At 46.9% G+C, this 10,191-nt stretch overlaps 1 protein-coding gene across 1 annotated transcript in view; it reads right to left on the reverse strand.

Annotated features, from left to right (window-relative positions):
- The window catches only part of CACNA2D3 (calcium voltage-gated channel auxiliary subunit alpha2delta 3), an 866,841-nt gene that overhangs the window by 130,857 nt on the left and 725,793 nt on the right, over positions 1-10,191 (reverse strand). The window lies entirely within an intron of this gene.

The raw sequence follows: 10,191 nt of genomic DNA on the forward strand, positions 1-10,191 counted from the left end.
TGCTTTCTGAAGGAGGGTAAGTAGAAAACAGTTACGCTCTCCCCAGAGCTACCTGTCTTACTTTTTTCAACTCCTTAGACCTCAAAAGCTAGCTGATCTGTCTCCGGGCTGATGCCTTTTGCTCCGGGAGTGTGGTTTCAGACGGAATAGAAACCTGCACGGTGAGTGTGGGGTTCCTTGCTGACCGTGGGAGTCCAGCCGTCCTGTGGGATGGCCGTTGGGCTGGTTCCATCCCCTCTGTCTTCTGCCTTCTTTCTGGGCTGCTTATCCCAGTCCGAGCATCCTTTCCTGGGCACCGTGACCTAGAATTCCTCAGTGTGGAGGGGGCTGCTGTTCCCATTTCCGCCTCGTTCCAGGGCAGATGTTCTGTCCTGAGTCTGGCTGTTCTCAAAGCGAGCATGGCCAAGGGGCTTTGTTCGCGTGGCTGTCCACACACTCGGCCGGGTAGAGGGGCGGGAGCAGGTCTGCCAACGGCCCTGCTTCTCCGGCTACCGGTCTCCAGATCAAAGGGAGCTCTCCCCTTCCGGCGCAGCCATGAAGGGAGGGTGGGCTTGCGGGGGCAGCTTCTGGGCAGGGGAACAGCCATGACAAATATGTCCGAGATCTGACTGATAGCAGCATGCTGGGGATGGACCAGATTAGTGCTAACTCCATGCACCAAGTGCCCCGCTTTCTTCACTGCTGGCCCAGGGATGTCTTTCCTGCCCGCAGTCCTGGCAGACAGGCTGTAGCCTCTCCCCTTCTCTTGGTGGCCCTCAGCCTCGAGAAGCAGCAGGCACTGGGGACCTCCAGGGGAGGAAATCTTCCCGGGCGGGGTGGATGCATTCTTTCCACCCAGTCTGTTTTGTGGGGGCTGTCTCTTTTGGGGTCCTTCCTTGGCTTCTCCCCTGATGAAGGGAGGGGTAAAGGACACAGGGCTTGAAAGGCTTTGAAATCAGGCAGCCGGGGGTTCAAGTTCCAGCTCAGCTCCTTAGAAACTGATTTCTGGAAAGTGACCTGCCCTCCCCAAGACTCAAATTTTTCCACAATCAGACGTAGAAAATAACAGTGCCTCTCCTCGCCTGGTGGAAGAACCGGTGACCGTCTCCAGGTAAGCACCCTGAGTCTGAGGCTTGCTGCGTGTTCTGTGGGCTTGGAGGTTTCCTTTCAGCCTGGGAATTTAGGGACTTCTGGGGTCAAGTCAGGGCACTCAGACTTTCAGACAGAGAAAGAATTAAACAAAGAATCAGCTGCTCATTCACAGTGCCTGTCACTGCAAATGGGATGGAAGCAGGAGAACAAAATGGGGAACCAGAGTCAGTCCAACATTTGTCTCCCCTGCAGACGGACTTCCTCTGGACCTGGTGTCATTGTCTTAAGCCAGCGGACAGGCTCTGCTAGAATGTCTTGTGACACAACAGGCATGAGGCTCCCTGCTGGCCTGCCACTCCCAGCAAACCTTCTGCAATCACAGAGAGGTCCACAGGGGGGTCGCCCGTGTATCCAAATGTGGGAACACGAAATGTCCCTGCCATTAACCCCGCCCTCCCACCCCACCATCTTTTCTGAAATCCTATTTCTAGTGCAAGCCATCGTTTGTGCAAATGCACAGGCCACAGCTTAGCCCCTTCCCACTATGTCCTAAAATCATGTTTCTCTTTTTAGAAAGGCATTGTTAGGAAATAGAGAACTTATTTTTATCACTGTAGAAAAATTACCATTCTTCCGAGGACAAGGAGAAAACAGCAAGTTTACATCAAGACTTAGAAGTCCAGGTGGGGGAGGGGTCGGGGGGATGGAGGGCAGCGGTGGGTGGTAGGGGGCTCAGTCAGTAACTCCCCAGGTCACGACTCCAACTCTCCCTTCAGCAAAATGGCACTTGGCTTTGAATGCCAGACATGGTCAAATTTGCAAACAGCAACCATCTACTTCAGGAGCAGCAACTAGGATTGTTTAGCACGATGCCACCCACTGTCTGCTGTTGTCTGCCTTGAACCCTGGGCTGAAAAGGATTCTGAGGCCGTGAGGCCATGATGGGCCCCATGGGGTTGCTGGTGGGGCCACTTGGCCCAAAAAGCACTTATAGACTACTCCTGGTGTGCTGCATATTAGGTCCACACTAACATACCCTTGAACGCTCAGGAGGGAGAGTTCTGTTGCACCGATGTAGCCTATGAGTGTCAGCAGGGCTGGCTTGCCCCCAACCACACCAGACTCAGGCACTGGGGGTGGGGGGGTGGAAGACGGCAGTTCCATTCTGCTGCCTCTCAGGCACGTGTGGAATGGGTTTGCCACAACCCCACACTGTAAGTAACAGTACGTGAGGAACATGTACTATTTCATAACACGTGCAAACTCACAGTCCTTCCACCTCCTCCAGGAAGCATTCTGAGGACGGCGAGATGCATCTCTCTAGTTATGGGGAGGTGGGGAGCTGGCACAGGACCCACCTGTGAGGTGACAGCACCTCCCAAAGGACTTTACACGGCAGTTCTCTGATCCCGCCCCCAATGCCAGGCAGCAGCATTCTTGCAGAGGGCTGTGTGTCCGAGACACAGCTTTTCAATAGTAACAAAACACTCACAGTGGAAGATGGGGGTATGGGAGCTCCACAACAGGCTCCTTCACTTGTCTTCCAGCATCTGCTTGCTGGAGTCCCCCTCCTTTCCTCTGTGCTGTAGCCACACTGGCTTCTGGGAGCGCCGCAGGTACCACGCCATCTCTCTGGTCTTTCAGCCTCTTCCTGCACTTGATCTTAGCCAAAAGGCCGAGAAGCGATTTTCAGCCTCTTCCTGGATTGTCTTTCCCGGGAATGGCCCTTGTCCCTCCCCTTCTCTGCAGTAAACTCTGGTCCATCCTTCACACTGCAGCTTAGTTACAACAACCCTAGGGTAGTTGCCGCTTGGTTCCCCATCAGATTCCCTGACTGTCATCTAGGACAGCACCACGCACTTCCTCTTCCTAGCACTTTGCAGGGCTGTGGTTTTGCCGAGGGTTGTGTGGCTGAATCATGCGTGTCTATCTCCTCGTGAGGTGAAAGGGGCCATGTGGATTACAGGCCCACTTATTTTTCTATGTATTATTTCCATGCTTATAACATCCCCAAATGCAGAGCTTAAAAGGTAAGGAACACTCAACAGATGGCTCCTTAAGAAAGAAAGAATACACAACGAAATCTACAGCAGAATTTCAGAGACGTGATGAGACGGGGATCAAGAATGAGAGTCCCTCCAATACACCCTGTCCTTATCTAAGTGTTTTCACCTTTAGGAGACATTTAAAGCATCAAATAAGAACAGAATTTCTAGTCTCTGAGGGGTAAGCCTTGCCCATTCTCAAGACTGCCTCAGTCGATTCAATCATCTGAGCTCTGGGTCACACCCCGCAGTGACACACGGCTGCATTTCCAAATGCCTTCCTGGTAGGAGCAAGTTGACGCCATGGATAGAAACTTACAAACATCAGCGGTAGTAGCGGAGAGCAGTATGCTGAGCTTATTTTCTTCTTGGCCCTCGTTAGAATCACAAATGAAATGTTGACAACACATGAAGGAGCCTGCTTGTCGAACACAAATGTTTCCACTCCTATCAACCTCGAAACTCCGCCAGTCGTGCTTCCTGATGAAAGCGGACCGGCTCTGAGGAGCTGATGACATGCTTTCTCTAATTACGCAAGGATGGGGAAAGGGGCCTCCTACCAGGGATGTGCAGGCTAGAAGAAAGAGTGGTGGGGAAACCTTGAAGAAGCAACAGCACAAGCACATAGTAGGTGGCCCAATGGGCTTCTCAGATGAAGCGAAATGAACAGAACATGACTCTCGCACCAGAATGGGCAGTTGCCACTATCAATGGGGATGCAAGCTGTGTCCATGCCAACACAGGACCTTTATCTTGCAAACAAATGTCCCATGTGAAGGTGGGGTTACATGACACCAACAGCCAACTTTCTTTTGTCTGGGGAACTATTTGGATGACAATCAGATAGGTTGAGCATGAATTCACTTAGATAGAACTCATTCTAGCCAGATAACACCTACATGCACCTGCTTTATAGTCCCAAAAGATGGTGCACTCTGTCACATCGGCAAAATGCTCCCTTGCTTTAATTTGCTCATTTTTGTTCCTGATTAGTATTAAGTACATGCAGCCTAGGTGCTTAGCTGACACAAGCCGTACAGATAGATAGAGTGATGGAGAAGATACTACTAGCTCATGCATATTGCCACGTGCAAAGACAGGTTTTTGTTTTGTTTTGTTTTCTGCTCAGACTCTTACATAAAAATATTATTTAACCCACCCTGCAAAACTGCCCATTGGATTCCTTTGTATAGATGACAAAATTGAAGATCAGAAAGGTTAAATAATGTCTTTAAGTTCTCAGAGCCAGTAAATGTTGGAGGCAGCCTTTGAACCTAGATGGGTTCAGCCCATTTTCCATGCTTTTAACAGGGACACTGTTCTAGAATGAAATGGTGGGACAGAGGAAGTCTGGAATAATGAAAAGGAATCCTCAGCTGTCTTGGATCTGTAACTGGTGGGTTACAATATAAGTCCTGCCTGAGACAGTTGTGTTTTCTACAATATTTCCAAGTTACATGTATCAAACAGCTCACATAGAGCAAATCTGGAGGAAGAAAAGGCAAAACATAGACTCACTAGTGCATCACAAGGCACACATACTAAACTGTAACTTGAAAATATGAAAACACATCGTCATCTATTACAGAAACCGGACCATCATGTTATCATAAAAGCACAAATGCAAATATATATTCACCAAGAAGAGCTGCACAAAACACTCAATTTATGTGTAACATGAGTCAACAATCAACCATGAATGTAAATTTGATTCCAGTTTCTATTCCTGGGGCAGAGACCAAAGCAGCCAATCAAAAGATCTAAGTAAAACAGTGTGTCAGTGTGAAGCCTTGGACAAGCTTCCTAAGCTGCCATGTTTCTCGATCTTTTTGTTTCATTGTTAGCTTCATATCAACCAGCATCTGTCTATGTTTATTCCAGCAGGCACATGAGCTCACTAATTACCTCTAATTATAACTTATCTCCTATGCATCTTTATTTTTACGTACATCCTATATGCAGGGAAACCAAGTGCTGGAAAGCTAAGGTTGGGAAGATACTGGGATGTGAAGTCTGTACTTCCTCTAACCTTGACAACAATGCAGAGTGGGTGGATTAAAAAAAAACAAACAAACAAAAAACAAACCCCACAAAAACAAATAAAAGACAAATAAACAGAAAAACAAATAAAAAAACAAAAACCAATCTAGATCTGTCTCCTCTGCTAGCCAAAGGATTTCTGAGACTTGGCTCCTGGAGAGCTGGGCAGTGTTAGTGTCCAACAAAGTCATGTGCAGTCTTCTCATGGGTAGCAGATTCAAGGTGATGAGATGATCCGCATTGACTCTGATATAATAAATAAAGATTGCTAAATAGCACCCGGCAGACAGGTACGTTCTTGGAAGGCCAAGGGCCAGTGATCTATGTCTTTTCTAGTTCCCACAGCACCTAGTTCAGACTTGGGCTCCATAGACAACTGGGGACTGGGAAGCAGTCACATACACTTAGGCCATTGACTTTCTTAGTTTTAGAGAGGTTGAAGGCACACATTTCCTATCCGCTACTCTACTAATTTTATCAGATATCTTGAGGCCGGGTCAATGGAGTTTAAATTCTCTAGATAGTCATATAAACTGAATGACCCTAGGTAGCCCTAGGTAGGAATTTTTACTCTACCAAAAAGGCAAGACAGAATGAGGAGAGGTACATCTCCTTCCCACCTTCTCATTACAGAAATCCTATGACAGCCTTGATTTTCCATTGAGTGGCTCAAAAGGAAACTGTGTTTCTATTTCTGAGTTAGGGAGAGCAACCAGATAATTAAATTTGTAGCTTCCTGTCAGAATGGACTGTATAAAAAAATAACTTAAGACATGAAATACATAGAACGATAAGTTCCCTGAATATTGTCCTTAATGTGGGGACTCGTGATGCACATATTTGCAATAAATAGGCTGGACGCCTTAGGCAAGTTACTTTAACTTTTCTGGGCCTCAGATCTGTCATTCATGTATTCCTTCAACATTCAACATTTGTTCAATGGCTGTTCCACATGGTATTACGGAAACTATGAGAAGAAATATAAGAAACCATCTTAAGCTTATAGGCTAGAGAGCTGTTGTCAGCTTTAAGTGAGATAATGTAAATAAAGCGTAGAGGCAGAGATTGTTAATATTCTAAGACTCCTTGTCTTCCAAGGCACACAGTCAGACTACATTTCCCAGCTTCCTTTGCTGTTAGATATGGTCATGTGATTTCATCCTGGCCAATGGAATGTAAGCCCAGTGATAAGTACCATTTCCAGGCAGGGACCATGTCTGACCCTCATCTTTTTCCATCTACAGCTGATGGAGAGGGTACTATGAACTAGGAGGAAGGCACAGTGGCAAGATGGAAGGACCCTGAACAACTGGATGAAGACTGGCCCCCTGTCAACCTCAACTAGACTGTGACAAGAGCAAAAGTTGGAAGTTTACTCATTATAGTAGCAACATTAAGGATTTGTATCTAACCAGTACAAATCCTCAGCAACATCTGGCCCATTGTAAGCACTAAATACATAATACTACATCTGGCCCATCGTAAGCACTAAATACATAATACTACAGCCATTGGAAAATATATTCCTAGCTCAATCACTCTATGTTTTATAAGACCAAAGAGAAAAAGAAAAAAACGAAAGAAACAAGGAAGGAAGGAAAGAATATTGAAGACTTTTAAATAGCTCTGTATAAACTTTATGCTGGAGTGCCATTTGGTCATCTACAACCCTGGGGAAATATTTCCAAATGCCAAATTTCCTCCACCACCAAATGAAATTTCTGCATGGATTTACGATGCCAAGGTCTTTCTCTGAGCTATACTGGGCAGCAGCTGTCACTTGGCCTGGCGTCCCCCGCGTCAGATCACTACAGCACCTGCTTTGGATGGGGGCCCGCTGGTAGGGATGGGGGAGTCATTTACCACAATTTTACCAAAGCAGTTATTAAAACTGGGAGAAATATTCCACGCGGTATGAGGTCTGTTCACATGTGGTGATCACTTGGCAGAGAAAGACGTGTGTCACTTTGGGGACTAATCCTCGTGGAGTGAGACAATGGGAACTCCAGGATGCCATACGGACACATAAAATTCAGCTAGTCACTCAGAAGCAGTCATCTCCAGTATTCCAGTAAAGGAAATGCACCTCTACTTTCTACTTAACAGAAGTTAACTCTTCTCCTCCTTTGTATTTTTGAAATTACAGCTATAACGTTTGTTGTAGCAGGTCGAATATGTAGAGGTGTAAACAAAAATTACTTTCGGGGCACCGGGTGGCTCAGTGGGTTAAGCCTCTGCCTTCGGCTCAGGTCATGATCTCAGGGTCCTGGGATTGAGCCCTGCATCGGGCTCTCTGCTCAGCAGGGAGCCTGCTTCCCACTCTCTCTCTCTGTCTGCCTGTCTGCCTACTTGTGATCTCTGTCAAATAAATAAATAAAAATCTTAAAAAAAAAAAAAGAAGTTACTTTCCCTCTCTTCTTAAATTATCCCTGTCTTCTGGGCAATCAGTATTTTTGGTGTCTGCCCTTCCCCATTTATTCCATCTTCAGACAAACCAACACACATTTTTAGAGTTAACCCTTCCAGCTCTGCACCTCTGACTTCTTAAATTTTTTTTTTTTGGCAGTATAAATAAGATTACACAATGTATATTCCTATTCAAATTGCTTTATCTAACCTAACAATTTATTATGAATGCCCTCCCAGGTGAGTGTATTTAACTCTAACTTATTATTATTTTTTAAATAGTTGCATTTACCTGTGTATTACCTGCTAACACACATTTGCTGGATTTCAAAACATCATCACTTTTAAATGTTAATAATTGTTGACGATGTTTTTGAGGAAGGTGAAATGTTAAAAAGACCCATTTATATTAGGAAATGTTCTGACTTAAGCAAGCTCCTGCATGAGACACTGGGCTCTTGACCAGGTCTCAGTGCTAGGAGCCTTCACAGCAGAGCCTTCTCTCCTCTACAGCGCCTTGGCCTGACCTGACATTTGGCATCTCTGTTTGCCTCCTGCGTGCACAGTTGTCTTGCCACTTCTCAGATCTGGCTCACCAAGGGAAGGAGAGAGAGAAGGCGCCGCAGGCATTAGCAAACTGCCTTTGTTCTCTGGGCTGAGGTCAGATGGAATAAATCAATTAGCCTCCACATCCAAGTCCTTCAACATCCAGGAGGTGTCTCCCCCAGGCGTGCGCTGCCCATCTTTTCATCGCCTGTTAGAGTCAGCAGGAGCAAAACAGAACCAAAAAGCCCCTTTGGGTAGTAAGGCTCGTCTCCCAGGAAACCCTCAGCTGTGTGGGTTCTCTGCGTGTTCCCAGGTTATCCATGTTTTAGGTGAGAGCAGCCAGTCCAGATTCTTTGGGGCTAATAGGAGATGTCAGTTGTGATTATTTGCTCGGTCAGAACTGGGCTGTGCACTTAACATACAGCCCTCGATCCTTCTTGGGCCGTCTGAGGTAGCTACTATCTGCATTCTACGGAGGAGGAAGCTGAGGCTTAGAGAGAGGCTGTGGTTTGCCCAAGGTCACCCAGCTTCAGAGTATAAGCGGCAGGAAAGTGGGCTTCCTCAGTTAGCCTCACGGCCTGGCTCTACCTGCAGGTGTCATGACTGTCTACGGTTTCTCTGTCCAGGCCTCCTACACTCAGCCATGCTGTCAATGGATTCATCTTTCCCAGGCCTCTGGAGTCCATGATACTGGGACCTTGGGTGGATCCTGTAAGATCTGCTCTGCTGCAACCCAAAGAGACAGTCTTTGCCTAAAGTCCCATTAAGTCTGTAAGACTCTTTCAAGTCCACTCAAGCATTCTAATGAAAATGACAAGGTTTTAGGCTTTAAGAATACCCTAAGATCCTCCTTTCCAGCCCTCTCAGTCTGTAGATGAGGAGATAGGCTGGTGGGTATGTCTAGCGGTTGGGGTGACCAGGGGTGGTGGAGGAGAATGACCACAGTGGCTAGGGAATGGGATGGAGCAAGGCTTGCCAGCTATGGCCTGTGGACTGACCCAATCCTCCACCTGTTTTTATAAATAAAGTTTTATTGGAGCACAGGCCCATCCATTGTTTATGGATTGACTATGGCTGGCTCTGCACTACAACATCAGGGTTGAGCAGTTGTGACAGAAACCATATGGCCCTCAGAGCCTAAAATATTCACTATCTGGCCCTTTACACAAAAATGTTTGCCAACCCCAGGGAAAGACAGAGACTCATAGGTTGGTATACATTATTGATAACTTTCTAGTTCTTAGAGCGAGGATCAGGTTCATAGGTGTTTGCTATAGTATGACGCATGAATGACCGAAGGCTACGAATGGGCTATCACTGGTCATGTATCACCAAGGAATGATTTTGATTAAATTCGGTGCACTGGCAGATAGAGAGGAAGGAAGGGAGGGAGGAAGGAAGGAGTCATTTAGCCGCTATAAAGATTTAAAGATTTAAATGGCCCTCTGTCACCTATACCAGCCTTTTCTCCGTGGTATCACCAGTACTCAAAGAATGTTGAAGAAGAGGACAAAAGTAGAGGGCTGGGTAAAGCAGATTTTTCAGGAAGCGGGCAGGATGGGTTCTGTGAGGCTGGAAGGGACATGGCCAAAGGATTCCAAAGAGCAGGCTCTGAAGGAGAGTCACCATCCAGTTTTTCAGCTTCATTCATAAGGGTCCTCTGGTACCACCCAAGTGGCATGAGGGGCCGGGTGTCCCAGGCTTATGCCAGGATCTTGCTCCTACCTGTCGAGTCAAGGCTGCCCTTCAAATGCTAGCAGCACAGGAGTCATGGGAGGCATTCTCATGGGTAACTGTGAACATTTATGAAGACCATCCTGGACCGTGGCATGTATGGCTTGCTTTAATTTAATCCTGGTAACAATCCCATGAAGCAAAAAAATACCACCATCCACGTGTTAGACATGGGCTATGAGGATCCCAGGGAGTGAGCTGCTCCCCCAGAGACATCCAGTTGGTGATCCAGGCCCATCTGACTCCAAATCCCACACTCCCCTGCTCCACTGCACTGCCTGGGGCCAGGGATGCCCCTTCCCAGGCTGCCTCAATAAAAGCCAGGTTTTCACCTTCCTTGGGGTGGCCC

Source organism: Martes martes (genome assembly GCF_963455335.1).
Source record: "Martes martes genome assembly, chromosome: 1".
NCBI classification, from domain to species: domain Eukaryota; kingdom Metazoa; phylum Chordata; class Mammalia; order Carnivora; family Mustelidae; genus Martes; species Martes martes.